This window comes from Populus nigra, chromosome 13 (genome assembly GCF_951802175.1).
Source record: "Populus nigra chromosome 13, ddPopNigr1.1, whole genome shotgun sequence".
NCBI classification, from domain to species: Eukaryota; Viridiplantae; Streptophyta; class Magnoliopsida; order Malpighiales; family Salicaceae; genus Populus; species Populus nigra.
In genome coordinates this window covers 6,019,978-6,046,804 of record NC_084864.1, presented here as the reverse complement: position 1 = coordinate 6,046,804, position 26,827 = coordinate 6,019,978, and the positions used below count along the sequence as shown (strand labels likewise).

The following is a 26,827-nucleotide window of genomic DNA, read 5'->3' as shown; positions in this document are numbered from 1 at the left end:
AAAAGATGGGGTGCAACACGAGGATTTCCCAGGAGGTCACCCAGCCTAGTACTACTCTCGCCCAAGCACGTTTAACTGCGGAGTTCTGATGGGATCCGGTGCATTAGTGCTGGTATGAACGCACCCGTGAGGCCTGAACGGGCACTTCCTATAGCTGCTTCAAAGGAGCCGCGCGAGGAGGATGGCAGAGCGATGGGACGCGTCGAGGCGGTCAGACAATCGCCGGTTTTGGGAAGCATGACCGGGACCCCGAAGCAGGCCGGTCCGAACCGCGGAGGAACACCGGCTCAAAAGGGCCATAACTCGCGATCCAACCGTCGGATCGCGCCCAGATTTTTACAGGACCTTCCGGAGTCCGATTCCCTTATAGTAGCAATGGAATCGCTACGCAGACCGCCGGATCTTTAAATCATGACGTCATCGCCCCGGAGCCAGGGGCCTTTCACTCTTCTGCCCTGTCTCTTTCTCATCTCAGGCGACTCACCGCGCCCCTCCTCCCGGGGGCACGGGACGACGTGCGGGAAAGGAAAGGTGAGGAAATAACGGGAAGGGGAGCAGGAGACCAAAAAAAGAAGGGTCGGGGAACTAGCAAAACGATGGGGTGCAACACGAGGACTTCCCAGGAGGTCACCCATCCTAGTACTACTCTCGCCCAAGCACGTTTAACTGCGGAGTTCTGATGGGATCCGGTGCATTAGTGCTGGTATGATCGCACCCGTGAGGCCTGAACGCGCACTTCCTATAAGCGCTTCGAACGAGCCGCGCGAGGAGGATGGCAGAGTGATGGCAGGCGTCGAGGCGGTCGGACAATCCCTGATTTTGGGAAGCGTGACCGGGACCCCGAAGCGGGCCGGTCTGAGCCGCGGAGGAACACCGGCTCAAAAGGGCCATAACCCGGTATCCGACCGTCGGATCGCGCCCAGATTTTTACAGGAGCTTCCGGAGTCCGATTCTCTTATAGTAGCAATGGAATCGCTACGCAGACCGCCGGATCTTTAAATCATGACGTCATCGCCCCGGAGCCACGGGCCTTTCACTCTTCTGCCCTGTCTCTTTCTCATCTCGGGCGACTCACTGCGGCCCTCCTCCCGGGGGGCACGGGACGGCGTGCGGGAAAGGAAAGGTGAGGAAATAACGGGAAGGGGAGCAGGAGATCAAAAAAGAAGGGTCGGGGAACTAGCAAAAAGATGGGGTGCAACACGAGGACTTCCCAGGAGGTCACCCATCTTAGTACTACTCTCGCCCAAGCACGTTTAACTGCGGAGTTCTGATGGGATCCGGTGCATTAGTGCTGGTATGAACGCACCCGTGAGGCCTGAACGCGCACTTCCTATAAGCGCTTCGAACGAGCCGCGCGAGGAGGATGGCGGAGCAATGGCAGACGTCGAGGCGGTCTGACAATCCCTGATTTTGGGAAGCATGACCGGGACCCCGAAGCGGGCCGATCCGAGCCGCGCAGGAACACCGGCTCAAAAGGGCCATAACTCGCGATCCAACCGTCGGATCGCGCCCGGATTTTTACAGGAGCTTCCGCAGTCCGATTCCCTTATAGTAGCAATGGAATCGCTACGCAGACCGCCGGATCTTTAAATCATGACGTCATCGCCCCGGAGCCACGGGCCTTTCACTATTCTGCCCTGTCTCTTTCTCATCTCGGGCGACTCACCGCGCCCCTCCTCCCGGGGGGCACGGGACGAAGTGCGGGAAAGGAAAGGTGAGGAAATAACGGGAAGGGGAGCAGGAGACCAAAAAAAGAAGGGTCGGGGAACTAGCAAAAAGATGGGGTGCAACACGAGGACTTCCCAAGAGGTCACCCAGCCTAGTACTACTCTCGCCCAAGCACGTTTAACTGCGGAGTTCTGATGGGATCCGGTGCATTAGTGCTGGTATGATCGCACTCGTGAGTCCATGAACGGGCACTTCCTATAACCGCTTCGAAGGAGCCGCACGAGGAGGAGGGCAGAGCGATGGGACGCGTCGAGGCGGTCCGACAATCGCCGGTTTTGGGAAGCATGACCGGGACCCCGAAGCCGGCCGGTCCGAACCGCGCAGGAACACCAGCTCAAAAGGGCCATAACTCGCGATCCCACTGTTGGATCGCGCCCGGATTTTTACAGGAGCTTCCGCAGTCCGATTCCCTTATAGTAGCGATGGAATCGCTACGCATACAGCCGGATCTTTAAATCATGACGTCATCGCCCCGGAGCCACGGGCCTTTCACTCTTCTGCCCTGTCTCTTTCTCAACTCAAGCGACTCACCGCACCCCTCCTCTCGGGGGGCACGGGACGACGTGCGGGAAAGGAAAGGTGAGGAAATAACGGGAAGGGGAGCAGGAAACCAAAAAAAGAAGGGTCGGGGAACTAGCAAAAAGATGGGGTGCAACACGAGGACTTCCCAAGAGGTCACCCAGCCTAGTACTACTCTCGCCCAAGCACGTTTAACTACGGAGTTCTGATGGGATCCGGTGCATTAGTGCTGGTATGATCGCACCCATGAGGCCTATGAACGGGCACTTCCTATAACCGCTTCGAAGGAGCCGCGCGAGGAGGATGGCAGAGCGATGGGACGCGTCGAGGCGGTCCGACAATCGCCGGTTTTTGGAAGCCTGACCGGGACCCCGAAGCAGGCCGGTCCGAACCGCGGAGGAACACCGGCTCAAAAGGGCCATAACTCGCGATCCAACCGTCGGATCGCGCCCAGATTTTTACAGGAGCTTCCGCAGTCCGATTCCCTTATAGTAGCAATGGAATCGCTACGCAGACCGCCGGTTCTTTAGATCATGACGTCATCGCCCCGGACCCAGGGGCCTTTCACTCTTCTACCCTTTCCCTTTCTCCTCTCGGGCGACTCACCGCGCCCCACCTCTCGGGGGGCGCGGGACACCATCCAGGAAAGGAAAGGTGAGGAAATAACGGGAAGGGGAGCAGGAGACCAAAAAAAGAAGGGTCGGGGAACTAGCAAAAAGATGGGGTGCAACACGAGGATTTCCCAGGAGGTCACCCAGCCTAGTACTACTCTCGCCCAAGCACGTTTAACTGCGGAGTTCTGATGGGATCCGGTGCATTAGTGCTGGTATGAACGCACCCGTGAGGCCTGAACGGGCACTTCCTATAGCTGCTTCGAAGGAGCCGCGCGAGGAGGATGGCAGAGCGATGGGACGCGTCGAGGCGGTCAGACAATCGCCGGTTTTGGGAAGCATGACCGGGACCCCGAAGCAGGCCGGTCCGAACCGCGGAGGAACACCGGCTCAAAAGGGCCATAACTCGCGATCCAACCGTCGGATCGCGCCCAGATTTTTACAGGACCTTCCGGAGTCCGATTCCCTTATAGTAGCAATGGAATCGCTACGCAGACCGCCGGATCTTTAAATCATGACGTCATCGCCCCGGAGCCAGGGGCCTTTCACTCTTCTACCCTGTCTCTTTCTCATCTCGGGCGACTCACCGCGCCCCTCCTCCCGGGGGCACGGGACGACGTGCGGGAAAGGAAAGGTGAGGAAATAACGGGAAGGGGAGCAGGAGACCAAAAAAAGAAGGGTCGGGGAACTAGCAAAACGATGGGGTGCAACACGAGGACTTCCCAGGAGGTCACCCATCCTAGTACTACTCTCGCCCAAGCACGTTTAACTGCGGAGTTCTGATGGGATCCGGTGCATTAGTGCTGGTATGATCGCACCCGTGAGGCCTGAACGCGCACTTCCTATAAGCGCTTCGAACGAGCCGCGCGAGGAGGATGGCAGAGTGATGGCAGGCGTCGAGGCGGTCGGACAATCCCTGATTTTGGGAAGCGTGACCGGGACCCCGAAGCGGGCCGGTCTGAGCCGCGGAGGAACACCGGCTCAAAAGGGCCATAACCCGTTATCCGACCGTCGGATCGCGCCCAGATTTTTACAGGAGCTTCCGGAGTCCGATTCTCTTATAGTAGCAATGGAATCGCTACGCAGACCGCCGGATCTTTAAATCATGACGTCATCGCCCCGGAGCCACGGGCCTTTCACTCTTCTGCCCTGTCTCTTTCTCATCTCGGGCGACTCACCGCGGCCCTCCTCCCGGGGGGCACGGGACGGCGTGCGGGAAAGGAAAGGTGAGGAAATAACGGGAAGGGGAGCAGGAGATCAAAAAAGAAGGGTCGGGGAACTAGCAAAACGATGGGGTGCAACACGAGGACTTCCCAGGAGGTCACCCATCTTAGTACTACTCTCGCCCAAGCACGTTTAACTGCGGAGTTCTGATGGGATCCGGTGCATTAGTGCTGGTATGAACGCACCCGTGAGGCCTGAACGCGCACTTCCTATAAGCGCTTCGAACGAGCCGCGCGAGGAGGATGGCGGAGCAATGGCAGACGTCGAGGCGGTCTGACAATCCCTGATTTTGGGAAGCATGACCGGGACCCCGAAGCGGGCCGATCCGAGCCGCGCAGGAACACCGGCTCAAAAGGGCCATAACTCGCGATCCAACCGTCGGATCGCGCCCGGATTTTTACAGGAGCTTCCGCAGTCCGATTCCCTTATAGTAGCAATGGAATCGCTACGCAGACCGCCGGATCTTTAAATCATGACGTCATCGCCCCGGAGCCACGGGCCTTTCACTATTCTGCCCTGTCTCTTTCTCATCTCGGGCGACTCACCGCGCCCCTCCTCCCGGGGGGCACGGGACGAAGTGCGGGAAAGGAAAGGTGAGGAAATAACGGGAAGGGGAGCAGGAGACCAAAAAAAGAAGGGTCGGGGAACTAGCAAAAAGATGGGGTGCAACACGAGGACTTCCCAGGAGGTCACCCAGCCTAGTACTACTCTCGCCCAAGCACGTTTAACTGCGGAGTTCTGATGGGATCCGGTGCATTAGTGCTGGTATGATCGCACCCGTGAGTCCATGAACGGGCACTTCCTATAACCGCTTCGAAGGAGCCGCACGAGGAGGAGGGCAGAGCGATGGGACGCGTCGAGGCGGTCCGACAATCGCCGGTTTTGGGAAGCATGACCGGGACCCCGAAGCCGGCCGGTCCGAACCGCGCAGGAACACCAGCTCAAAAGGGCCATAACTCGCGATCCCACTGTTGGATCGCGCCCGGATTTTTACAGGAGCTTCCGCAGTCCGATTCCCTTATAGTAGCGATGGAATCGCTACGCATACAGCCGGATCTTTAAATCATGACGTCATCGCCCCGGAGCCACGGGCCTTTCACTCTTCTGCCCTGTCTCTTTCTCAACTCAAGCGACTCACCGCACCCCTCCTCCCGGGGTGCACGGGACGGCGTGCGGGAAAGGAAAGGTGAGGAAATAACGGGAAGGGGAGCAGGAGAGCAAAAAAAGAAGGGTCGGGGAACTAGCAAAAAGATGGGGTGCAACACGAGGACTTCCCAGGAGGTCACCCAGCCTAGTACTACTCTCGCCCAAGCACGTTTAGCTGCGGAGTTCTGATGGGATCCGGTGCATTAGTGCGGTATGATCGCACCCGGGAGTCCATGAACGGGCACTTCCTATAACCGCTTCGAAGGAGCCGCGCGAGGAGGATGGCAGAGCGATGGGACGCGTCGAGGCGGTCCGACAATCGCCGGTTTTGGGAAGCATGGCCGGGACCCCGAAGCAAGCCGGTCCGAACCGCGCAGGAACACCGGCTCAAAAGGGCCATAATTCGCGATCCAACCGTCGGATCGCGCCCAGATTTGTACAGGAGCTTCCGAAGTCCGATTCCCTTATAGTAGCAATGGAATCGCTACGCAGACCGCCGGATCTTTAAATCATGACGTCATCGCCCTGGAGCCACGGGCCTTTCACTCTTCTGCCCTGTCTCTTTCTCATCTCGGGCGACTCACCGCGCCCCTCCTCCCGGGGGGCACGGGACGACGTGCGGGAAAGGAAAGGTGAGGAAATAACGGGAAGGGGAGCCGGAGACCAAAAAAAGAAGGGTCGGGGAACTAGCAAAAAGATGGGGTGCAACACGAGGACTTCCCAGGAGGTCACCCAGCCTAGTACTACTCTCGCCCAAGCACGTTTAACTGCGGAGTTCTGATGGGATCCGGTGCATTAGTGCTGGTAGGATCGCACCCATGAGTCCATGAACGGGCACTTCCTATAACCGCTTCGAAGGAGCCGCGCGAGGAGGATGGCAGAGCGATGGGACGCGTCGAGGCGGTCCGACAATCGCCGGTTTTGGGAAGCATGACCGGGACCCCGAAGCAGGCCGGTCCGAACCGCGCAGGAGCACCGGCTCAAAAGGGCCATAACTCGCGTTCCAACAGTCGGATCGCACCCAGATTTTTACAAGAGCTTCCGCAGTCCGATTCCCTTATAGTAGCGATGGAATCGCTACGCATACAGCCGGATCTTTAAATCATGACGTCATCGCCCCGGAGCCACGGGCCTTTCACTCTTCTGCCCTGTCTCTTTCTCAACTCAAGCGACTCACCGCACCCCTCCTCTCGGGGGGCACGGGACGACGTGCGGGAAAGGAAAGGTGAGGAAATAACGGGAAGGGGAGCAGGAGACCAAAAAAAGAAGGGCGGGGAACTAGCAAAAAGATGGGGTGCAACACGAGGACTTCCCAGGAGGTCACCCAGCCTAGTACTACTCTCGCCCAAGCACGTTTAACTACGGAGTTCTGATGGGATCCGGTGCATTAGTGCTGGTATGATCGCACCCATGAGGCCTATGAACGGGCACTTCCTATAACCGCTTCGAAGGAGCCGCGCGAGGAGGATGGCAGAGCGATGGGACGCGTCGAGGCGGTCCGACAATCGCCGGTTTTTGGAAGCCTGACCGGGACCCCGAAGCAGGCCGGTCCGAACCGCGGAGGAACACCGGCTCAAAAGGGCCATAACTCGCGTTCCAACAGTCGGATCGCGCCCAGATTTTTACAGGAGCTTCCGCAGTCCGATTCCCTTATAGTAGCGATGGAATCGCTACGCATACAGCCGGATCTTTAAATCATGACGTCATCGCCCCGGAGCCACGGGCCTTTCACTCTTCTGCCCTGTCTCTTTCTCAACTCAAGCGACTCACCGCACCCCTCCTCTCGGGGGGCACGGGACGACGTGCGGGAAAGGAAAGGTGAGGAAATAACGGGAAGGGGAGCAGGAGACCAAAAAAAGAAGGGCGGGGAACTAGCAAAAAGATGGGGTGCAACACGAGGACTTCCCAGGAGGTCACCCAGCCTAGTACTACTCTCGCCCAAGCACGTTTAACAACGGAGTTCTGATGGGATCCGGTGCATTAGTGCTGGTATGATCGCACCCATGAGGCCTATGAACGGGCACTTCCTATAACCGCTTCGAAGGAGCCGCGCGAGGAGGATGGCAGAGCGATGGGACGCGTCGAGGCGGTCCGACAATCGCCGGTTTTTGGAAGCCTGACCGGGACCCCGAAGCAGGCCGGTCCGAACCGCGGAGGAACACCGGCTCAAAAGGGCCATAACTCGCGATCCAACGGTCGGATCGCGCCCAGATTTTTACAGGAGCTCCCGCAGTCCGATTCCCTTATAGTAGCGATGGAATCGCTACGCAGACCGCCGGTTCTTTAGATCATGACGTCATCGCCCCGGACCAAGGGGCCTTTCACTCTTCTACCCTTTCCTTTTCTCCTCTCGGGCGACTCACCGCGCCCCACCTCTCGGGGGGCACGGGACACCATCCAGGAAAGAAAAGGTGAGGAAATAACGGGAAGGGGAGTAGGAGACCAAAAAAAGAAGGGTCGGGGAACTAGCAAAAAGATGGGGTGCAACACGAGGATTTCCCAGAAGGTCACCCAGCCTAGTACTACTCTCGCCCAAGCACGTTTAACTGCGGAGTTCTGATGGGATCCGGTGCATTAGTGCTGGTATGAACGCACCTGTGAGGCCTGAACGGGCACTTCCTATAGCTGCTTCGAAGGAGCCGCGCGAGGAGGATGGCAGAGCGATGGGACGCGTCGAGGCGGTCAGACAATCGCCGGTTTTGGGAAGCATGACCGGGACCCCGAAGCAGGCCGGTCCGAACCGCGGAGGAACACCGGCTCAAAAGGGCCATAACTCGCGATCCAACCGTCGGATCGCGGCCAGATTTTTACAGGAGCTTCCGGAGTCCGATTCCCTTATAGTAGCCATGGAATCGCTACGCAGACCGCCGGATCTTTAAATCATGACGTCATCGCCCCGGAGCCAGGGGCCTTTCACTCTTCTGCCCTGTCTCTTTCTCATCTCGGGCGCCTCACCGCGCCCCTCCTCTCGGGGGTCACGGGACGACGTGCGGGAAAGGAAAGGTGAGGAAATAACGGGAAGGGGAGCAGGAGACCAAAAAAAGAAGGGTCGGGGAACTAGCAAAACGATGGGGTGCAACACGAGGACTTCCCAGGAGGTCACCCATCTTAGTACTACTCTCGCCCAAGCACGTTTAACTGCGGAGTTCTGATGGGATCCGGTGCATTAGTGCTGGTATGATCGCACCCGTGAGGCCTGAACGCGCACTTCCTATAAGCGCTTCGAACGAGCCGCGCGAGGAGGATGGCAGAGTGATGGCAGGCGTCGAGGCGGTCGGACAATCCCTGATTTGGGGAAGCCTGACCGGGACCCCGAAGCGGGCCGGTCTGAGCCGCGGAGGAACACCGGCTCAAAAGGGCCATAACCCGTTATCCGACCGTCGGATCGCGCCCAGATTTTTACAGGAGCTTCCGGAGTTTGATTCTCTTATAGTAGCAATGGAATCGCTACGCAGACCGCCGGATCTTTAAATCATGACGTCATCGCCCCGGAGCCACGGGCCTTTCACTCTTCTGCCCTGTCTCTTTCTCATCTCGGGCGACTCACCGCGTCCCTCCTCCCGGGGGGCACGGGACGAAGTGCGGGAAAGGAAAGGTGAGGAAATAACGGGAAGGGGAGCAGGAGACCAAAAAAAGAAGGGTCGGGGAACTAGCAAAAAGATGGGGTGCAACACGAGGACTTCCCAGGAGGTCACCCAGCCTAGTACTACTCTCGCCCAAGCACGTTTAACTGCGGAGTTCTGATGGGATCCGGTGCATTAGTGCTGGTATGAACGCACCCGTGAGGCCTGAACGCGCACTTCCTATAAGCGCTTCGAACGAGCCGCGCGAGGAGGATGGCAGAGCGATGGCAGGTGTCGAGGCGGTCTGACAATCCCCGGTTTTGGGAAGCCTGACCGGGACCCCGAAGCGGGCCGGTCCGAGCCGCGCAGGAACACCGGCTCAAAAGGGCCATAACTCGCGATCCAACCGTCGGATCGCGCCCGGATTTTTACAGGAGCTTCCGCAGTCCGATTCCCTTATAGTAGCAATGGAATCGCTACGCAGACCGCCGGATCTTTAAATCATGACGTCATCGCCCCGGAGCCACGGGCCTTTCACTATTCTGCCCTGTCTCTTTCTCATCTCGGGCGACTCACCGCGCCCCTCCTCCCGGGGGGCACGGGACGAAGTGCGGGAAAGGAAAGGTGAGGAAATAACGGGAAGGGGAGCAGGAGACCAAAAAAAGAAGGGTCGGGGAACTAGCAAAAAGATGGGGTGCAACACGAGGACTTCCCAGGAGGTCACCCAGCCTAGTACTACTCTCGCCCAAGCACGTTTAACTGCGGAGTTCTGATGGGATCCGGTGCATTAGTGCTGGTATGATCGCACCCGTGAGTCCATGAACGGGCACTTCCTATAACCGCTTCGAAGGAGCCGCACGAGGAGGAGGGCAGAGCGATGGGACGCGTCGAGGCGGTCCGACAATCGCCGGTTTTGGGAAGCATGACCGGGACCCCGAAGCCGGCCGGTCCGAACCGCGCAGGAACACCAGCTCAAAAGGGCCATAACTCGCGATCCCACTGTTGGATCGCGCCCGGATTTTTACAGGAGCTTCCGCAGTCCGATTCCCTTATAGTAGCGATGGAATCGCTACGCATACAGCCGGATCTTTAAATCATGACGTCATCGCCCCGGAGCCACGGGCCTTTCACTCTTCTGCCCTGTCTCTTTCTCAACTCAAGCGACTCACCGCACCCCTCCTCCCGGGGTGCACGGGACGGCGTGCGGGAAAGGAAAGGTGAGGAAATAACGGGAAGGGGAGCAGGAGAGCAAAAAAAGAAGGGTCGGGGAACTAGCAAAAAGATGGGGTGCAACACGAGGACTTCCCAGGAGGTCACCCAGCCTAGTACTACTCTCGCCCAAGCACGTTTAGCTGCGGAGTTCTGATGGGATCCGGTGCATTAGTGCGGTATGATCGCACCCGGGAGTCCATGAACGGGCACTTCCTATAACCGCTTCGAAGGAGCCGCGCGAGGAGGATGGCAGAGCGATGGGACGCGTCGAGGCGGTCCGACAATCGCCGGTTTTGGGAAGCATGGCCGGGACCCCGAAGCAAGCCGGTCCGAACCGCGCAGGAACACCGGCTCAAAAGGGCCATAATTCGCGATCCAACCGTCGGATCGCGCCCAGATTTTTACAGGAGCTTCCGAAGTCCGATTCCCTTATAGTAGCAATGGAATCGCTACGCAGACCGCCGGATCTTTAAATCATGACGTCATCGCCCTGGAGCCACGGGCCTTTCACTCTTCTGCCCTGTCTCTTTCTCATCTCGGGCGACTCACCGCGCCCCTCCTCCCGGGGGGCACGGGACGACGTGCGGGAAAGGAAAGGTGAGGAAATAACGGGAAGGGGAGCCGGAGACCAAAAAAAGAAGGGTCGGGGAACTAGCAAAAAGATGGGGTGCAACACGAGGACTTCCCAGGAGGTCACCCAGCCTAGTACTACTCTCGCCCAAGCACGTTTAACTGCGGAGTTCTGATGGGATCCGGTGCATTAGTGCTGGTAGGATCGCACCCATGAGTCCATGAACGGGCACTTCCTATAACCGCGTCGAAGGAGCCGCGCGAGGAGGATGGCAGAGCGATGGGACGCGTCGAGGCGGTCCGACAATCGCCGGTTTTGGGAAGCATGACCGGGACCCCGAAGCAGGCCGGTCCGAACCGCGCAGGAGCACCGGCTCAAAAGGGCCATAACTCGCGTTCCAACAGTCGGATCGCACCCAGATTTTTACAAGAGCTTCCGCAGTCCGATTCCCTTATAGTAGCGATGGAATCGCTACGCATACAGCCGGATCTTTAAATCATGACGTCATCGCCCCGGAGCCACGGGCCTTTCACTCTTCTGCCCTGTCTCTTTCTCAACTCAAGCGACTCACCGCACCCCTCCTCTCGGGGGGCACGGGACGACGTGCGGGAAAGGAAAGGTGAGGAAATAACGGGAAGGGGAGCAGGAGACCAAAAAAAGAAGGGCGGGGAACTAGCAAAAAGATGGGGTGCAACACGAGGACTTCCCAGGAGGTCACCCAGCCTAGTACTACTCTCGCCCAAGCACGTTTAACTACGGAGTTCTGATGGGATCCGGTGCATTAGTGCTGGTATGATCGCACCCATGAGGCCTATGAACGGGCACTTCCTATAACCGCTTCGAAGGAGCCGCGCGAGGAGGATGGCAGAGCGATGGGACGCGTCGAGGCGGTCCGACAATCGCCGGTTTTTGGAAGCCTGACCGGGACCCCGAAGCAGGCCGGTCCGAACCGCGGAGGAACACCGGCTCAAAAGGGCCATAACTCGCGTTCCAACAGTCGGATCGCGCCCAGATTTTTACAGGAGCTTCCGCAGTCCGATTCCCTTATAGTAGCGATGGAATCGCTACGCATACAGCCGGATCTTTAAATCATGACGTCATCGCCCCGGAGCCACGGGCCTTTCACTCTTCTGCCCTGTCTCTTTCTCAACTCAAGCGACTCACCGCACCCCTCCTCTCGGGGGGCACGGGACGACGTGCGGGAAAGGAAAGGTGAGGAAATAACGGGAAGGGGAGCAGGAGACCAAAAAAAGAAGGGCGGGGAACTAGCAAAAAGATGGGGTGCAACACGAGGACTTCCCAGGAGGTCACCCAGCCTAGTACTACTCTCGCCCAAGCACGTTTAACAACGGAGTTCTGATGGGATCCGGTGCATTAGTGCTGGTATGATCGCACCCATGAGGCCTATGAACGGGCACTTCCTATAACCGCTTCGAAGGAGCCGCGCGAGGAGGATGGCAGAGCGATGGGACGCGTCGAGGCGGTCCGACAATCGCCGGTTTTTGGAAGCCTGACCGGGACCCCGAAGCAGGCCGGTCCGAACCGCGGAGGAACACCGGCTCAAAAGGGCCATAACTCGCGATCCAACCGTCGGATCGCGCCCAGATTTTTACAGGAGCTCCCGCAGTCCGATTCCCTTATAGTAGCAATGGAATCGCTACGCAGACCGCCGGTTCTTTAGATCATGACGTCATCGCCCCGGACCCAGGGGCCTTTCACTCTTCTACCCTTTCCTTTTCTCCTCTCGGGCGACTCACCGCGCCCCACCTCTCGGGGGGCACGGGACACCATCCAGGAAAGAAAAGGTGAGGAAATAACGGGAAGGGGAGCAGGAGACCAAAAAAAGAAGGGTCGGGGAACTAGCAAAAAGATGGGGTGCAACACGAGGATTTCCCAGAAGGTCACCCAGCCTAGTACTACTCTCGCCCAAGCACGTTTAACTGCGGAGTTCTGATGGGATCCGGTGCATTAGTGCTGGTATGAACGCACCTGTGAGGCCTGAACGGGCACTTCCTATAGCTGCTTCGAAGGAGCCGCGCGAGGAGGATGGCAGAGCGATGGGACGCGTCGAGGCGGTCAGACAATCGCCGGTTTTGGGAAGCATGACCGGGACCCCGAAGCAGGCCGGTCCGAACCGCGGAGGAACACCGGCTCAAAAGGGCCATAACTCGCGATCCAACCGTCGGATCGCGCCCAGATTTTTACAGCAGCTTCCGGAGTCCGATTCCCTTATAGTAGCAATGGAATCGCTACGCAGACCGCCGGATCTTTAAATCATGACGTCATCGCCCCGGAGCCAGGGGCCTTTCACTCTTCTGCCCTGTCTCTTTCTCATCTCGGGCGCCTCACCGCGCCCCTCCTCCCGGGGGTCACGGGACGACGTGCGGGAAAGGAAAGGTGAGGAAATAACGGGAAGGGGAGCAGGAGACCAAAAAAAGAAGGGTCGGGGAACTAGCAAAACGATGGGGTGCAACACGAGGACTTCCCAGGAGGTCACCCATCTTAGTACTACTCTCGCCCAAGCACGTTTAACTGCGGAGTTCTGATGGGATCCGGTGCATTAGTGCTGGTATGATCGCACCCGTGAGGCCTGAACGCGCACTTCCTATAAGCGCTTCGAACGAGCCGCGCGAGGAGGATGGCAGAGTGATGGCAGGCGTCGAGGCGGTCGGACAATCCCTGATTTGGGGAAGCCTGACCGGGACCCCGAAGCGGGCCGGTCTGAGCCGCGGAGGAACACCGGCTCAAAAGGGCCATAACCCGTTATCCGACCGTCGGATCGCGCCCAGATTTTTACAGGAGCTTCCGGAGTTTGATTCTCTTATAGTAGCAATGGAATCGCTACGCAGACCGCCGGATCTTTAAATCATGACGTCATCGCCCCGGAGCCACGGGCCTTTCACTCTTCTGCCCTGTCTCTTTCTCATCTCGGGCGACTCACCGCGTCCCTCCTCCCGGGGGGCACGGGACGAAGTGCGGGAAAGGAAAGGTGAGGAAATAACGGGAAGGGGAGCAGGAGACCAAAAAAAGAAGGGTCGGGGAACTAGCAAAAAGATGGGGTGCAACACGAGGACTTCCCAGGAGGTCACCCAGCCTAGTACTACTCTCGCCCAAGCACGTTTAACTGCGGAGTTCTGATGGGATCCGGTGCATTAGTGCTGGTATGAACGCACCCGTGAGGCCTGAACGCGCACTTCCTATAAGCGCTTCGAACGAGCCGCGCGAGGAGGATGGCAGAGCGATGGCAGGTGTCGAGGCGGTCTGACAATCCCCGGTTTTGGGAAGCCTGACCGGGACCCCGAAGCGGGCCGGTCCGAGCCGCGCAGGAACACCGGCTCAAAAGGGCCATAACTCGCGATCCAACCGTCGGATCGCGCCCGGATTTTTACAGGAGCTTCCGCAGTCCGATTCCCTTATAGTAGCTATGGAATCGCTACGCAGACCGCCGGATCTTTAAATCATGACGTCATCGCCCCGGAGCCACGGGCCTTTCACTATTCTGCCCTGTCTCTTTCTCATCTCGGGCGACTCACCGCGCCCCTCCTCCCGGGGGGCACGGGACGAAGTGCGGGAAAGGAAAGGTGAGGAAATAACGGGAAGGGGAGCAGGAGACCAAAAAAAGAAGGGTCGGGGAACTAGCAAAAAGATGGGGTGCAACACGAGGACTTCCCAGGAGGTCACCCAGCCTAGTACTACTCTCGCCCAAGCACGTTTAACTGCGGAGTTCTGATGGGATCCGGTGCATTAGTGCTGGTATGATCGCACCCGTGAGTCCATGAACGGGCACTTCCTATAACCGCTTCGAAGGAGCCGCACGAGGAGGAGGGCAGAGCGATGGGACGCGTCGAGGCGGTCCGACAATCGCCGGTTTTGGGAAGCATGACCGGGACCCCGAAGCCGGCCGGTCCGAACCGCGCAGGAACACCAGCTCAAAAGGGCCATAACTCGCGATCCCACTGTTGGATCGCGCCCGGATTTTTACAGGAGCTTCCGCAGTCCGATTCCCTTATAGTAGCGATGGAATCGCTACGCATACAACCGGATCTTTAAATCATGACGTCATCGCCCCGGAGCCACGGGCCTTTCACTCTTCTGCCCTGTCTCTTTCTCAACTCAAGCGACTCACCGCACCCCTCCTCCCGGGGTGCACGGGACGGCGTGCGGGAAAGGAAAGGTGAGGAAATAACGGGAAGGGGAGCAGGAGAGCAAAAAAAGAAGGGTCGGGGAACTAGCAAAAAGATGGGGTGCAACACGAGGACTTCCCAGGAGGTCACCCAGCCTAGTACTACTCTCGCCCAAGCACGTTTAGCTGCGGAGTTCTGATGGGATCCGGTGCATTAGTGCGGTATGATCGCACCCGGGAGTCCATGAACGGGCACTTCCTATAACCGCTTCGAAGGAGCCGCGCGAGGAGGATGGCAGAGCGATGGGACGCGTCGAGGCGGTCCGACAATCGCCGGTTTTGGGAAGCATGGCCGGGACCCCGAAGCAAGCCGGTCCGAACCGCGCAGGAACACCGGCTCAAAAGGGCCATAATTCGCGATCCAACCGTCGGATCGCGCCCAGATTTTTACAGGAGCTTCCGAAGTCCGATTCCCTTATAGTAGCAATGGAATCGCTACGCAGACCGCCGGATCTTTAAATCATGACGTCATCGCCCTGGAGCCACGGGCCTTTCACTCTTCTGCCCTGTCTCTTTCTCATCTCGGGCGACTCACCGCGCCCCTCCTCCCGGGGGGCACGGGACGACGTGCGGGAAAGGAAAGGTGAGGAAATAACGGGAAGGGGAGCCGGAGACCAAAAAAAGAAGGGTCGGGGAACTAGCAAAAAGATGGGGTGCAACACGAGGACTTCCCAGGAGGTCACCCAGCCTAGTACTACTCTCGCCCAAGCACGTTTAACTGCGGAGTTCTGATGGGATCCGGTGCATTAGTGCTGGTAGGATCGCACCCATGAGTCCATGAACGGGCACTTCCTATAACCGCTTCGAAGGAGCCGCGTGAGGAGGATGGCAGAGCGATGGGACGCGTCGAGGCGGTCCGACAATCGCCGGTTTTGGGAAGCATGACCGGGACCCCGAAGCAGGCCGGTCCGAACCGCGCAGGAGCACCGGCTCAAAAGGGCCATAACTCGCGTTCCAACAGTCGGATCGCACCCAGATTTTTACAAGAGCTTCCGCAGTCCGATTCCCTTATAGTAGCGATGGAATCGCTACGCATACAGCCGGATCTTTAAATCATGACGTCATCGCCCCGGAGCCACGGGCCTTTCACTCTTCTGCCCTGTCTCTTTCTCAACTCAGGCGACTCACCGCACCCCTCCTCTCGGGGGGCACGGGACGACGTGCGGGAAAGGAAAGGTGAGGAAATAACGGGAAGGGGAGCAGGAGACCAAAAAAAGAAGGGCGGGGAACTAGCAAAAAGATGGGGTGCAACACGAGGACTTCCCAGGAGGTCACCCAGCCTAGTACTACTCTCGCCCAAGCACGTTTAACTACGGAGTTCTGATGGGATCCGGTGCATTAGTGCTGGTATGATCGCACCCATGAGGCCTATGAACGGGCACTTCCTATAACCGCTTCGAAGGAGCCGCGCGAGGAGGATGGCAGAGCGATGGGACGCGTCGAGGCGGTCCGACAATCGCCGGTTTTTGGAAGCCTGACCGGGACCCCGAAGCAGGCCGGTCCGAACCGCGGAGGAACACCGGCTCAAAAGGGCCATAACTCGCGTTCCAACAGTCGGATCGCGCCCAGATTTTTACAGGAGCTTCCGCAGTCCGATTCCCTTATAGTAGCGATGGAATCGCTACGCATACAGCCGGATCTTTAAATCATGACGTCATCGCCCCGGAGCCACGGGCCTTTCACTCTTCTGCCCTGTCTCTTTCTCAACTCAAGCGACTCACCGCACCCCTCCTCTCGGGGGGCACGGGACGACGTGCGGGAAAGGAAAGGTGAGGAAATAACGGGAAGGGGAGCAGGAGACCAAAAAAAGAAGGGCGGGGAACTAGCAAAAAGATGGGGTGCAACACGAGGACTTCCCAGGAGGTCACCCAGCCTAGTACTACTCTCGCCCAAGCACGTTTAACAACGGAGTTCTGATGGGATCCGGTGCATTAGTGCTGGTATGATCGCACCCATGAGGCCTATGAACGGGCACTTCCTATAACCGCTTCGAAGGAGCCGCGCGAGGAGGATGGCAGAGCGATGGGACGCGTCGAGGCGGTCCGACAATCGCCGGTTTTTGGAAGCCTGACCGGGACCCCGAAGCAGGCCGGTCCGAACCGCGGAGGAACACCGGCTCAAAAGGGCCATAACTCGCGATCCAACCGTCGGATCGCGCCCAGATTTTTACAGGAGCTCCCGCAGTCCGATTCCCTTATAGTAGCAATGGAATCGCTACGCAGACCGCCGGTTCTTTAGATCATGACGTCATCGCCCCGGACCCAGGGGCCTTTCACTCTTCTACCCTTTCCTTTTCTCCTCTCGGGCGACTCACCGCGCCCCACCTCTCGGGGGGCACGGGACACCATCCAGGAAAGAAAAGGTGAGGAAATAACGGGAAGGGGAGCAGGAGACCAAAAAAAGAAGGGTCGGGGAACTAGCAAAAAGATGGGGTGCAACACGAGGATTTCCCAGAAGGTCACCCAGCCTAGTACTACTCTCGCCCAAGCACGTTTAACTGCGGAGTTCTGATGGGATCCGGTGCATTAGTGCTGGTATGAACGCACCTGTGAGGCCTGAACGGGCACTTCCTATAGCTGCTTCGAAGGAGCCGCGCGAGGAGGATGGCAGAGCGATGGGACGCGTCGAGGCGGTCAGACAATCGCCGGTTTTGGGAAGCATGACCGGGACCCCGAAGCAGGCCGGTCCGAACCGCGGAGGAACACCGGCTCAAAAGGGCCATAACTCGCGATCCAACCGTCGGATCGCGCCCAGATTTTTACAGGAGCTTCCGGAGTCCGATTCCCTTATAGTAGCAATGGAATCGCTACGCAGACCGCCGGATCTTTAAATCATGACGTCATCGCCCCGGAGCCAGGGGCCTTTCACTCTTCTGCCCTGTCTCTTTCTCATCTCGGGCGCCTCACCGCGCCCCTCCTCCCGGGGGTCACGGGACGACGTGCGGGAAAGGAAAGGTGAGGAAATAACGGGAAGGGGAGCAGGAGACCAAAAAAAGAAGGGTCGGGGAACTAGCAAAACGATGGGGTGCAACACGAGGACTTCCCAGGAGGTCACCCATCTTAGTACTACTCTCGCCCAAGCACGTTTAACTGCGGAGTTCTGATGGGATCCGGTGCATTAGTGCTGGTATGATCGCACCCGTGAGGCCTGAACGCGCACTTCCTATAAGCGCTTCGAACGAGCCGCGCGAGGAGGATGGCAGAGTGATGGCAGGCGTCGAGGCGGTCGGACAATCCCTGATTTGGGGAAGCCTGACCGGGACCCCGAAGCGGGCCGGTCTGAGCCGCGGAGGAACACCGGCTCAAAAGGGCCATAACCCGTTATCCGACCGTCGGATCGCGCCCAGATTTTTACAGGAGCTTCCGGAGTCTGATTCTCTTATAGTAGCAATGGAATCGCTACGCAGACCGCCGGATCTTTAAATCATGACGTCATCGCCCCGGAGCCAGGGGCCTTTCACTCTTCTGCCCTGTCTCTTTCTCATCTCGGGCGACTCACCGCGCCCCTCCTCCCGGGGGTCACGGGACGACGTGCGGGAAAGGAAAGGTGAGGAAATAACGGGAAGGGGAGCAGGAGACCAAAAAAAGAAGGGTCGGGGAACTAGCAAAACGATGGGGTGCAACACGAGGACTTCCCAGGAGGTCACCCATCTTAGTACTACTCTCGCCCAAGCACGTTTAACTACGGAGTTCTGATGGGATCCGGTGCATTAGTGCTGGTATGATCGCACCCGTGAGGCCTGAACGCGCACTTCCTATAAGCGCTTCGAACGAGCCGCGCGAGGAGGATGGCAGAGTGATGGCAGGCGTCGAGGCGGTCGGACAATCCCTGATTTGGGGAAGCCTGACCGGGACCCCGAAGCGGGCCGGTCTGAGCCGCGGAGGAACACCGGCTCAAAAGGGCCATAACCCGTTATCCGACCGTCGGATCGCGCCCAGATTTTTACAGGAGCTTCCGGAGTTTGATTCTCTTATAGTAGCAATGGAATCGCTACGCAGACCGCCGGATCTTTAAATCATGACGTCATCGCCCCGGAGCCACGGGCCTTTCACTCTTCTGCCCTGTCTCTTTCTCATCTCGGGCGACTCACCGCGTCCCTCCTCCCGGGGGGCACGGGACGAAGTGCGGGAAAGGAAAGGTGAGGAAATAACGGGAAGGGGAGCAGGAGACCAAAAAAAGAAGGGTCGGGGAACTAGCAAAAAGATGGGGTGCAACACGAGGACTTCCCAGGAGGTCACCCAGCCTAGTACTACTCTCGCCCAAGCACGTTTAACTGCGGAGTTCTGATGGGATCCGGTGCATTAGTGCTGGTATGAACGCACCCGTGAGGCCTGAACGCGCACTTCCTATAAGCGCTTCGAACGAGCCGCGCGAGGAGGATGGCAGAGCGATGGCAGGTGTCGAGGCGGTCTGACAATCCCCGGTTTTGGGAAGCCTGACCGGGACCCCGAAGCGGGCCGGTCCGAGCCGCGCAGGAACACCGGCTCAAAAGGGCCATAACTCGCGATCCAACCGTCGGATCGCGCCCGGATTTTTACAGGAGCTTCCGCAGTCCGATTCCCTTATAGTAGCAATGGAATCGCTACGCAGACCGCCGGATCTTTAAATCATGACGTCATCGCCCCGGAGCCACGGGCCTTTCACTATTCTGCCCTGTCTCTTTCTCATCTCGGGCGACTCACCATGCCCCTCCTCCCGGGGGGCACGTGACGAAGTGCGGGAAAGGAAAGGTGAGGAAATAACGGGAAGGGGAGCAGGAGACCAAAAAAAGAAGGGTCGGGGAACTAGCAAAAAGATGGGGTGCAACACGAGGACTTCCCAGGAGGTCACCCAGCCTAGTACTACTCTCGCCCAAGCACGTTTAACTGCGGAGTTCTGATGGGATCCGGTGCATTAGTGCTGGTATGATCGCACCCATGAGGCCTATGAACGGGCACTTCCTATAACCGCTTCGAAGGAGCCGCGCGAGGAGGATGGCAGAGCGATGGGACGCGTCGAGGCGGTCCGACAATCGCCGGTTTTTGGAAGCCTGACCGGGACCCCGAAGCAGGCCGGTCGGAACCGCGGAGGAACACCGGCTCAAAAGGGCCATAACTCGCGATCCAACCGTCGGATCGCGCCCTGATTTTTACAGGAGCTTCCGCAGTCCGATTCCCTTATAGTAGCAATGGAATCGCTAGGCAGACCGCCGGTTCTTTAGATCATGACGTCATCGCCCCGGACCCAGGGGCCTTTCACTCTTCCACCCTTTCCCTTTCTCCTCTCGGGCGACTCACCGCGCCCCACCTCTCGGGGGGCACGGGACACCATCCAGGAAAGGAAAGGTGGGGAAATAACGGGAAGGGGAGCAGGAGATCAAAAAAAGAAGGGTCGGGGAACTAGCAAAAAGATGGGGTGCAACACGAGGACTTCCCAGGAGGTCACCCATCCTAGTACTACTCTCGCCCAAGCACGTTTCACTGCGGAGTTCTGATGGGATCCGGTGCATTAGTGCTGGTATGATCGCACCCGTGAGGCATGAACGCGCACTTCCTATAAGCGCTTCGAACGAGCCGCGCGAGGAGGATGGCAGAGTGATGGCAGGCGTCGAGGCGGTCGGACAATCCCTGATTTTGGGAAGCCTGACCGGGACCCCGAAGCGGGCCGGTCCGAGCCGCGCAGGAACACCGGCTCAAAAGGGCCATAACTCGCGATCCAACCGTCGGATCGCGCCCGGATTTTTACAGGAGCTTCCGCAGTCCGATTCCCTTATAGTAGCAATGGAATCGCTACGCAGACCGCCGGATCTTTAAATCATGACGTCATCGCCCCGGAGCCACGGGCCTTTCACTATTCTGCCCTGTCTCTTTCTCATCTCGGGCGACTCACCATGCCCCTCCTCCCGGGGGGCACGTGACGAAGTGCGGGAAAGGAAAGGTGAGGAAATAACGGGAAGGGGAGCAGGAGACCAAAAAAAGAAGGGTCGGGGAACTAGCAAAAAGATGGGGTGCAACACGAGGACTTCCCAGGAGGTCACCCAGCCTAGTACTACTCTCGCCCAAGCACGTTTAACTGCGGAGTTCTGATGGGATCCGGTGCATTAGTGCTGGTATGATCGCACCCATGAGGCCTATGAACGGGCACTTCCTATAACCGCTTCGAAGGAGCCGCGCGAGGAGGATGGCAGAGCGATGGGACGCGTCGAGGCGGTCCGACAATCGCCGGTTTTTGGAAGCCTGACCGGGACCCCGAAGCAGGCCGGTCGGAACCGCGGAGGAACACCGGCTCAAAAGGGCCATAACTCGCGATCCAACCGTCGGATCGCGCCCTGATTTTTACAGGAGCTTCCGCAGTCCGATTCCCTTATAGTAGCAATGGAATCGCTAGGCAGACCGCCGGTTCTTTAGATCATGACGTCATCGCCCCGGACCCAGGGGCCTTTCACTCTTCCACCCTTTCCCTTTCTCCTCTCGGGCGACTCACCGCGCCCCACCTCTCGGGGGGCACGGGACACCATCCAGGAAAGGAAAGGTGGGGAAATAACGGGAAGGGGAGCAGGAGATCAAAAAAAGAAGGGTCGGGGAACTAGCAAAAAGATGGGGTGCAACACGAGGACTTCCCAGGAGGTCACCCATCCTAGTACTACTCTCGCCCAAGCACGTTTCACTGCGGAGTTCTGATGGGATCCGGTGCATTAGTGCTGGTATGATCGCACCCGTGAGGCATGAACGCGCACTTCCTATAAGCGCTTCGAACGAGCCGCGCGAGGAGGATGGCAGAGTGATGGCAGGCGTCGAGGCGGTCGGACAATCCCTGATTTTGGGAAGCCTGACCGGGACCCCGAAGCGGGCCGGTCCGAGCCGCGCAGGAACACCGGCTCAAAAGGGCCATAACTCGCGATCCAACCGTCGGATCGCGCCCGGATTTTTACAGGAGCTTCCGCAGTCCGATTCCCTTATAGTAGCAATGGAATCGCTACGCAGACCGCCGGATCTTTAAATCATGACGTCATCGCCCCGGAGCCACGGGCCTTTCACTATTCTGCCCTGTCTCTTTCTCATCTCGGGCGACTCACCATGCCCCTCCTCCCGGGGGGCACGTGACGAAGTGCGGGAAAGGAAAGGTGAGGAAATAACGGGAAGGGGAGCAGGAGACCAAAAAAAGAAGGGTCGGGGAACTAGCAAAAAGATGGGGTGCAACACGAGGACTTCCCAGGAGGTCACCCAGCCTAGTACTACTCTCGCCCAAGCACGTTTAACTGCGGAGTTCTGATGGGATCCGGTGCATTAGTGCTGGTATGATCGCACCCATGAGGCCTATGAACGGGCACTTCCTATAACCGCTTCGAAGGAGCCGCGCGAGGAGGATGGCAGAGCGATGGGACGCGTCGAGGCGGTCCGACAATCGCCGGTTTTTGGAAGCCTGACCGGGACCCCGAAGCAGGCCGGTCCGAACCGCGGAGGAACACCGGCTCAAAAGGGCCATAACTCGCGATCCAACCGTCGGATCGCGCCCTGATTTTTACAGGAGCTTCCGCAGTCCGATTCCCTTATAGTAGCAATGGAATCGCTAGGCAGACCGCCGGTTCTTTAGATCATGACGTCATCGCCCCGGACCCAGGGGCCTTTCACTCTTCCACCCTTTCCCTTTCTCCTCTCGGGCGACTCACCGCGCCCCACCTCTCGGGGGGCACGGGACACCATCCAGGAAAGGAAAGGTGGGGAAATAACGGGAAGGGGAGCAGGAGATCAAAAAAAGAAGGGTCGGGGAACTAGCAAAAAGATGGGGTGCAACACGAGGACTTCCCAGGAGGTCACCCATCCTAGTACTACTCTCGCCCAAGCACGTTTCACTGCGGAGTTCTGATGGGATCCGGTGCATTAGTGCTGGTATGATCGCACCCGTGAGGCATGAACGCGCACTTCCTATAAGCGCTTCGAACGAGCCGCGCGAGGAGGATGGCAGAGTGATGGCAGGCGTCGAGGCGGTCGGACAATCCCTGATTTTGGGAAGCCTGACCGGGACCCCGAAGCGGGCCGGTCTGAGCCGCGGAGGAACACCGGCTCAAAAGGGCCATAACCCGTTATCCGACCGTCGGATCGCGCCCAGATTTTTACAGGAGCTTCTGAAGTCCGATTCTCTTATAGTAGCAATGGAATCGCTATGCAGACCGCCGGATCTTTAAATCATGACGTCATCGCCCCGGAGCCACGGGCCTTTCACTCTTCTGCCGTGTCTCTTTCTCATCTCGGGCGACTCACCGCGCCCCTCCTCCCGGGGGGCACGGGACGACGTGCGGGAAAGGAAAGGTGAGGAAATAACGGGAAGGGGAGCAGGAGACCAAAAAAAGAAGGGTCGGGGAACTAGCAAAACGATGGGGTGCAACACGAGGACTTCCCAGGAGGTCACCCATCTTAGTACTACTCTCGCCCAAGCACGTTTAACTGCGGAGTTCTGATGGGATCCGGTGCATTAGTGCTGGTATGATCGCACCCGTGAGGCCTGAACGCGCACTTCCTATAAGCGCTTCGAACGAGCCGCGCGAGGAGGATGGCAGAGTGATGGCAGGCGTCGAGGCGGTCGGACAATCCCTGATTTGGGGAAGCCTGACCGGGACCCCGAAGCGGGCCGGTCTGAGCCGCGGAGGAACACCGGCTCAAAAGGGCCATAACCCGTTATCCGACCGTCGGATCGCGCCCAGATTTTTACAGGAGCTTCCGGAGTCTGATTCTCTTATAGTAGCAATGGAATCGCTACGCAGACCGCCGGATCTTTAAATCATGACGTCATCGCCCCGGAGCCAGGGGCCTTTCACTCTTCTGCCCTGTCTCTTTCTCATCTCGGGCGACTCACCGCGCCCCTCCTCCCGGGGGTCACGGGACGACGTGCGGGAAAGGAAAGGTGAGGAAATAACGGGAAGGGGAGCAGGAGACCAAAAAAAGAAGGGTCGGGGAACTAGCAAAACGATGGGGTGCAACACGAGGACTTCCCAGGAGGTCACCCATCTTAGTACTACTCTCGCCCAAGCACGTTTAACTACGGAGTTCTGATGGGATCCGGTGCATTAGTGCTGGTATGATCGCACCCGTGAGGCCTGAACGCGCACTTCCTATAAGCGCTTCGAACGAGCCGCGCGAGGAGGATGGCAGAGTGATGGCAGGCGTCGAGGCGGTCGGACAATCCCTGATTTGGGGAAGCCTGACCGGGACCCCGAAGCGGGCCGGTCTGAGCCGCGGAGGAACACCGGCTCAAAAGGGCCATAACCCGTTATCCGACCGTCGGATCGCGCCCAGATTTTTACAGGAGCTTCCGGAGTTTGATTCTCTTATAGTAGCAATGGAATCGCTACGCAGACCGCCGGATCTTTAAATCATGACGTCATCGCCCCGGAGCCACGGGCCTTTCACTCTTCTGCCCTGTCTCTTTCTCATCTCGGGCGACTCACCGCGTCCCTCCTCCCGGGGGGCACGGGACGAAGTGCGGGAAAGGAAAGGTGAGGAAATAACGGGAAGGGGAGCAGGAGACCAAAAAAAGAAGGGTCGGGGAACTAGCAAAAAGATGGGGTGCAACACGAGGACTTCCCAGGAGGTCACCCAGCCTAGTACTACTCTCGCCCAAGCACGTTTAACTGCGGAGTTCTGATGGGATCCGGTGCATTAGTGCTGGTATGAACGCACCCGTGAGGCCTGAACGCGCACTTCCTATAAGCGCTTCGAACGAGCCGCGCGAGGAGGATGGCAGAGCGATGGCAGGTGTCGAGGCGGTCTGACAATCCCCGGTTTTGGGAAGCCTGACCGGGACCCCGAAGCGGGCCGGTCCGAGCCGCGCAGGAACACCGGCTCAAAAGGGCCATAACTCGCGATCCAACCGTCGGATCGCGCCCGGATTTTTACAGGAGCTTCCGCAGTCCGATTCCCTTATAGTAGCAATGGAATCGCTACGCAGACCGCCGGATCTTTAAATCATGACGTCATCGCCCCGGAGCCACGAGCCTTTCACTATTCTGCCCTGTCTCTTTCTCATCTCGGGCGACTCACCATGCCCCTCCTCCCGGGGGGCACGTGACGAAGTGCGGGAAAGGAAAGGTGAGGAAATAACGGGAAGGGGAGCAGGAGACCAAAAAAAGAAGGGTCGGGGAACTAGCAAAAAGATGGGGTGCAACACGAGGACTTCCCAGGAGGTCACCCAGCCTAGTACTACTCTCGCCCAAGCACGTTTAACTGCGGAGTTCTGATGGGATCCGGTGCATTAGTGCTGGTATGATCGCACCCATGAGGCCTATGAACGGGCACTTCCTATAACCGCTTCGAAGGAGCCGCGCGAGGAGGATGGCAGAGCGATGGGACGCGTCGAGGCGGTCCGACAATCGCCGGTTTTTGGAAGCCTGACCGGGACCCCGAAGCAGGCCGGTCGGAACCGCGGAGGAACACCGGCTCAAAAGGGCCATAACTCGCGATCCAACCGTCGGATCGCGCCCTGATTTTTACAGGAGCTTCCGCAGTCCGATTCCCTTATAGTAGCAATGGAATCGCTAGGCAGACCGCCGGTTCTTTAGATCATGACGTCATCGCCCCGGACCCAGGGGCCTTTCACTCTTCCACCCTTTCCCTTTCTCCTCTCGGGCGACTCACCGCGCCCCACCTCTCGGGGGGCACGGGACACCATCCAGGAAAGGAAAGGTGGGGAAATAACGGGAAGGGGAGCAGGAGATCAAAAAAAGAAGGGTCGGGGAACTAGCAAAAAGATGGGGTGCAACACGAGGACTTCCCAGGAGGTCACCCATCCTAGTACTACTCTCGCCCAAGCACGTTTCACTGCGGAGTTCTGATGGGATCCGGTGCATTAGTGCTGGTATGATCGCACCCGTGAGGCATGAACGCGCACTTCCTATAAGCGCTTCGAACGAGCCGCGCGAGGAGGATGGCAGAGTGATGGCAGGCGTCGAGGCGGTCGGACAATCCCTGATTTTGGGAAGCCTGACCGGGACCCCGAAGCGGGCCGGTCTGAGCCGCGGAGGAACACCGGCTCAAAAGGGCCATAACCCGTTATCCGACCGTCGGATCGCGCCCAGATTTTTACAGGAGCTTCTGAAGTCCGATTCTCTTATAGTAGTAATGGAATCGCTATGCAGACCGCCGGATCTTTAAATCATGACGTCATCGCCCCGGAGCCACGGGCCTTTCACTCTTCTGCCGTGTCTCTTTCTCATCTCGGGCGACTCACCGCGCCCCTCCTCCCGGGGGGCACGGGACGACGTGCGGGAAAGGAAAGGTGAGGAAATAACAGGAAGGGGAGCAGGAGACCAAAAAAAGAAGGGTCGGGGAACTAGCAAAAAGATGGGGTGCAACACGAGGACTTCCCAGGAGGTCACCCAGCCTAGTACTACTCTCGCCCAAGCACGTTTAACTGCGGAGTTCTGATGGGATCCGGTGCATTAGTGCTGGTATGATCGCACCCATGAGGCCTATGAACGGGCACTTCCTATAACCGCTTCGAAGGAGCCGCGCGAGGAGGATGGCAGAGCGATGGGACGCGTCGAGGCGGTCCGACAATCGCCGGTTTTTGGAAGCCTGACCGGGACCCCGAAGCAGGCCGGTCCGAACCGCGGAGGAACACCGGCTCAAAAGGGCCATAACTCGCGATCCAACCGTCGGATCGCGCCCAGATTTTTACAGGAGCTTCCGCAGTCCGATTCCCTTATAGTAGCAATGGAATCGCTAGGCAGACCGCCGGTTCTTTAGATCATGACGTCATCGCCCCGGACCCAGGGGCCTTTCACTCTTCCACCCTTTCCCTTTCTCCTCTCGGGCGACTCACCGCGCCCCACCTCTCGGGGGGCACGGGACACCATCCAGGAAAGGAAAGGTGGGGAAATAACGGGAAGGGGAGCAGGAGATCAAAAAAAGAAGGGTCGGGGAACTAGCAAAAAGATGGGGTGCAACACGAGGACTTCCCAGGAGGTCACCCATCCTAGTACTACTCTCGCCCAAGCACGTTTCACTGCGGAGTTCTGATGGGATCCGGTGCATTAGTGCTGGTATGATCGCACCCGTGAGGCATGAACGCGCACTTCCTATAAGCGCTTCGAACG

The 26,827-nt window shown here is 58.5% G+C and overlaps 46 non-coding genes across 46 annotated transcripts; all 46 read right to left on the bottom strand.

The window, feature by feature from the left end:
- Positions 1-7: 7 nt before the first annotated feature.
- Positions 8-126, bottom strand: LOC133672012 (5S ribosomal RNA). Its single transcript, XR_009834615.1, has one exon. It is a non-coding gene; the product is annotated as a 5S ribosomal RNA (ribosomal RNA).
- Positions 127-598: 472 nt separating this feature from the next.
- LOC133671784 (5S ribosomal RNA) lies at positions 599-717 on the bottom strand. The gene has a single exon (XR_009834397.1). It is a non-coding gene; the product is annotated as a 5S ribosomal RNA (ribosomal RNA).
- Positions 718-1,189: 472 nt separating this feature from the next.
- LOC133671970 (5S ribosomal RNA) lies at positions 1,190-1,308 on the bottom strand. Its single transcript, XR_009834575.1, has one exon. It is a non-coding gene; the product is annotated as a 5S ribosomal RNA (ribosomal RNA).
- A 473-nt stretch (positions 1,309-1,781) lies between these two features.
- On the bottom strand, positions 1,782-1,900 carry LOC133672024 (5S ribosomal RNA). Its single transcript, XR_009834626.1, has one exon. It is a non-coding gene; the product is annotated as a 5S ribosomal RNA (ribosomal RNA).
- A 474-nt stretch (positions 1,901-2,374) lies between these two features.
- On the bottom strand, positions 2,375-2,493 carry LOC133671942 (5S ribosomal RNA). The gene has a single exon (XR_009834548.1). It is a non-coding gene; the product is annotated as a 5S ribosomal RNA (ribosomal RNA).
- A 475-nt stretch (positions 2,494-2,968) lies between these two features.
- Positions 2,969-3,087, bottom strand: LOC133672011 (5S ribosomal RNA). The gene has a single exon (XR_009834614.1). It is a non-coding gene; the product is annotated as a 5S ribosomal RNA (ribosomal RNA).
- Positions 3,088-3,559: 472 nt separating this feature from the next.
- LOC133671783 (5S ribosomal RNA) lies at positions 3,560-3,678 on the bottom strand. The gene has a single exon (XR_009834396.1). It is a non-coding gene; the product is annotated as a 5S ribosomal RNA (ribosomal RNA).
- Positions 3,679-4,150: 472 nt separating this feature from the next.
- Positions 4,151-4,269, bottom strand: LOC133671969 (5S ribosomal RNA). Its single transcript, XR_009834574.1, has one exon. It is a non-coding gene; the product is annotated as a 5S ribosomal RNA (ribosomal RNA).
- A 473-nt stretch (positions 4,270-4,742) lies between these two features.
- LOC133671866 (5S ribosomal RNA) lies at positions 4,743-4,861 on the bottom strand. Its single transcript, XR_009834477.1, has one exon. It is a non-coding gene; the product is annotated as a 5S ribosomal RNA (ribosomal RNA).
- A 474-nt stretch (positions 4,862-5,335) lies between these two features.
- Positions 5,336-5,453, bottom strand: LOC133672121 (5S ribosomal RNA). Its single transcript, XR_009834722.1, has one exon. It is a non-coding gene; the product is annotated as a 5S ribosomal RNA (ribosomal RNA).
- Positions 5,454-5,927: 474 nt separating this feature from the next.
- On the bottom strand, positions 5,928-6,046 carry LOC133672016 (5S ribosomal RNA). The gene has a single exon (XR_009834619.1). It is a non-coding gene; the product is annotated as a 5S ribosomal RNA (ribosomal RNA).
- A 473-nt stretch (positions 6,047-6,519) lies between these two features.
- LOC133671923 (5S ribosomal RNA) lies at positions 6,520-6,638 on the bottom strand. Its single transcript, XR_009834531.1, has one exon. It is a non-coding gene; the product is annotated as a 5S ribosomal RNA (ribosomal RNA).
- A 474-nt stretch (positions 6,639-7,112) lies between these two features.
- Positions 7,113-7,231, bottom strand: LOC133672027 (5S ribosomal RNA). The gene has a single exon (XR_009834629.1). It is a non-coding gene; the product is annotated as a 5S ribosomal RNA (ribosomal RNA).
- A 475-nt stretch (positions 7,232-7,706) lies between these two features.
- Positions 7,707-7,825, bottom strand: LOC133672105 (5S ribosomal RNA). Its single transcript, XR_009834707.1, has one exon. It is a non-coding gene; the product is annotated as a 5S ribosomal RNA (ribosomal RNA).
- Positions 7,826-8,298: 473 nt separating this feature from the next.
- Positions 8,299-8,417, bottom strand: LOC133671840 (5S ribosomal RNA). The gene has a single exon (XR_009834451.1). It is a non-coding gene; the product is annotated as a 5S ribosomal RNA (ribosomal RNA).
- A 473-nt stretch (positions 8,418-8,890) lies between these two features.
- Positions 8,891-9,009, bottom strand: LOC133671993 (5S ribosomal RNA). Its single transcript, XR_009834597.1, has one exon. It is a non-coding gene; the product is annotated as a 5S ribosomal RNA (ribosomal RNA).
- Positions 9,010-9,482: 473 nt separating this feature from the next.
- On the bottom strand, positions 9,483-9,601 carry LOC133671865 (5S ribosomal RNA). The gene has a single exon (XR_009834476.1). It is a non-coding gene; the product is annotated as a 5S ribosomal RNA (ribosomal RNA).
- Positions 9,602-10,075: 474 nt separating this feature from the next.
- Positions 10,076-10,193, bottom strand: LOC133672120 (5S ribosomal RNA). Its single transcript, XR_009834721.1, has one exon. It is a non-coding gene; the product is annotated as a 5S ribosomal RNA (ribosomal RNA).
- Positions 10,194-10,667: 474 nt separating this feature from the next.
- On the bottom strand, positions 10,668-10,786 carry LOC133672015 (5S ribosomal RNA). The gene has a single exon (XR_009834618.1). It is a non-coding gene; the product is annotated as a 5S ribosomal RNA (ribosomal RNA).
- Positions 10,787-11,259: 473 nt separating this feature from the next.
- LOC133671922 (5S ribosomal RNA) lies at positions 11,260-11,378 on the bottom strand. The gene has a single exon (XR_009834530.1). It is a non-coding gene; the product is annotated as a 5S ribosomal RNA (ribosomal RNA).
- Positions 11,379-11,852: 474 nt separating this feature from the next.
- Positions 11,853-11,971, bottom strand: LOC133672026 (5S ribosomal RNA). The gene has a single exon (XR_009834628.1). It is a non-coding gene; the product is annotated as a 5S ribosomal RNA (ribosomal RNA).
- A 475-nt stretch (positions 11,972-12,446) lies between these two features.
- On the bottom strand, positions 12,447-12,565 carry LOC133672104 (5S ribosomal RNA). Its single transcript, XR_009834706.1, has one exon. It is a non-coding gene; the product is annotated as a 5S ribosomal RNA (ribosomal RNA).
- Positions 12,566-13,038: 473 nt separating this feature from the next.
- On the bottom strand, positions 13,039-13,157 carry LOC133671839 (5S ribosomal RNA). Its single transcript, XR_009834450.1, has one exon. It is a non-coding gene; the product is annotated as a 5S ribosomal RNA (ribosomal RNA).
- A 473-nt stretch (positions 13,158-13,630) lies between these two features.
- Positions 13,631-13,749, bottom strand: LOC133671992 (5S ribosomal RNA). Its single transcript, XR_009834596.1, has one exon. It is a non-coding gene; the product is annotated as a 5S ribosomal RNA (ribosomal RNA).
- A 473-nt stretch (positions 13,750-14,222) lies between these two features.
- Positions 14,223-14,341, bottom strand: LOC133671864 (5S ribosomal RNA). Its single transcript, XR_009834475.1, has one exon. It is a non-coding gene; the product is annotated as a 5S ribosomal RNA (ribosomal RNA).
- A 474-nt stretch (positions 14,342-14,815) lies between these two features.
- On the bottom strand, positions 14,816-14,933 carry LOC133672119 (5S ribosomal RNA). The gene has a single exon (XR_009834720.1). It is a non-coding gene; the product is annotated as a 5S ribosomal RNA (ribosomal RNA).
- A 474-nt stretch (positions 14,934-15,407) lies between these two features.
- Positions 15,408-15,526, bottom strand: LOC133672014 (5S ribosomal RNA). Its single transcript, XR_009834617.1, has one exon. It is a non-coding gene; the product is annotated as a 5S ribosomal RNA (ribosomal RNA).
- A 473-nt stretch (positions 15,527-15,999) lies between these two features.
- Positions 16,000-16,118, bottom strand: LOC133671921 (5S ribosomal RNA). The gene has a single exon (XR_009834529.1). It is a non-coding gene; the product is annotated as a 5S ribosomal RNA (ribosomal RNA).
- A 474-nt stretch (positions 16,119-16,592) lies between these two features.
- On the bottom strand, positions 16,593-16,711 carry LOC133672025 (5S ribosomal RNA). Its single transcript, XR_009834627.1, has one exon. It is a non-coding gene; the product is annotated as a 5S ribosomal RNA (ribosomal RNA).
- A 475-nt stretch (positions 16,712-17,186) lies between these two features.
- On the bottom strand, positions 17,187-17,305 carry LOC133672102 (5S ribosomal RNA). The gene has a single exon (XR_009834704.1). It is a non-coding gene; the product is annotated as a 5S ribosomal RNA (ribosomal RNA).
- Positions 17,306-17,778: 473 nt separating this feature from the next.
- LOC133671838 (5S ribosomal RNA) lies at positions 17,779-17,897 on the bottom strand. Its single transcript, XR_009834449.1, has one exon. It is a non-coding gene; the product is annotated as a 5S ribosomal RNA (ribosomal RNA).
- Positions 17,898-18,370: 473 nt separating this feature from the next.
- LOC133671850 (5S ribosomal RNA) lies at positions 18,371-18,489 on the bottom strand. The gene has a single exon (XR_009834461.1). It is a non-coding gene; the product is annotated as a 5S ribosomal RNA (ribosomal RNA).
- Positions 18,490-18,962: 473 nt separating this feature from the next.
- LOC133671991 (5S ribosomal RNA) lies at positions 18,963-19,081 on the bottom strand. The gene has a single exon (XR_009834595.1). It is a non-coding gene; the product is annotated as a 5S ribosomal RNA (ribosomal RNA).
- A 473-nt stretch (positions 19,082-19,554) lies between these two features.
- Positions 19,555-19,673, bottom strand: LOC133671863 (5S ribosomal RNA). Its single transcript, XR_009834474.1, has one exon. It is a non-coding gene; the product is annotated as a 5S ribosomal RNA (ribosomal RNA).
- A 475-nt stretch (positions 19,674-20,148) lies between these two features.
- LOC133671930 (5S ribosomal RNA) lies at positions 20,149-20,267 on the bottom strand. Its single transcript, XR_009834538.1, has one exon. It is a non-coding gene; the product is annotated as a 5S ribosomal RNA (ribosomal RNA).
- Positions 20,268-20,740: 473 nt separating this feature from the next.
- Positions 20,741-20,859, bottom strand: LOC133671862 (5S ribosomal RNA). Its single transcript, XR_009834473.1, has one exon. It is a non-coding gene; the product is annotated as a 5S ribosomal RNA (ribosomal RNA).
- A 475-nt stretch (positions 20,860-21,334) lies between these two features.
- LOC133671929 (5S ribosomal RNA) lies at positions 21,335-21,453 on the bottom strand. Its single transcript, XR_009834537.1, has one exon. It is a non-coding gene; the product is annotated as a 5S ribosomal RNA (ribosomal RNA).
- Positions 21,454-21,926: 473 nt separating this feature from the next.
- On the bottom strand, positions 21,927-22,045 carry LOC133671861 (5S ribosomal RNA). The gene has a single exon (XR_009834472.1). It is a non-coding gene; the product is annotated as a 5S ribosomal RNA (ribosomal RNA).
- A 475-nt stretch (positions 22,046-22,520) lies between these two features.
- LOC133671928 (5S ribosomal RNA) lies at positions 22,521-22,639 on the bottom strand. The gene has a single exon (XR_009834536.1). It is a non-coding gene; the product is annotated as a 5S ribosomal RNA (ribosomal RNA).
- A 473-nt stretch (positions 22,640-23,112) lies between these two features.
- Positions 23,113-23,231, bottom strand: LOC133671837 (5S ribosomal RNA). Its single transcript, XR_009834448.1, has one exon. It is a non-coding gene; the product is annotated as a 5S ribosomal RNA (ribosomal RNA).
- A 473-nt stretch (positions 23,232-23,704) lies between these two features.
- Positions 23,705-23,823, bottom strand: LOC133671849 (5S ribosomal RNA). The gene has a single exon (XR_009834460.1). It is a non-coding gene; the product is annotated as a 5S ribosomal RNA (ribosomal RNA).
- A 473-nt stretch (positions 23,824-24,296) lies between these two features.
- On the bottom strand, positions 24,297-24,415 carry LOC133671990 (5S ribosomal RNA). The gene has a single exon (XR_009834594.1). It is a non-coding gene; the product is annotated as a 5S ribosomal RNA (ribosomal RNA).
- A 473-nt stretch (positions 24,416-24,888) lies between these two features.
- On the bottom strand, positions 24,889-25,007 carry LOC133671860 (5S ribosomal RNA). The gene has a single exon (XR_009834471.1). It is a non-coding gene; the product is annotated as a 5S ribosomal RNA (ribosomal RNA).
- Positions 25,008-25,482: 475 nt separating this feature from the next.
- On the bottom strand, positions 25,483-25,601 carry LOC133671926 (5S ribosomal RNA). Its single transcript, XR_009834534.1, has one exon. It is a non-coding gene; the product is annotated as a 5S ribosomal RNA (ribosomal RNA).
- Positions 25,602-26,074: 473 nt separating this feature from the next.
- LOC133671859 (5S ribosomal RNA) lies at positions 26,075-26,193 on the bottom strand. The gene has a single exon (XR_009834470.1). It is a non-coding gene; the product is annotated as a 5S ribosomal RNA (ribosomal RNA).
- Positions 26,194-26,668: 475 nt separating this feature from the next.
- LOC133671925 (5S ribosomal RNA) lies at positions 26,669-26,787 on the bottom strand. The gene has a single exon (XR_009834533.1). It is a non-coding gene; the product is annotated as a 5S ribosomal RNA (ribosomal RNA).
- Between the last annotated feature and the right edge of the window lie 40 nt (positions 26,788-26,827).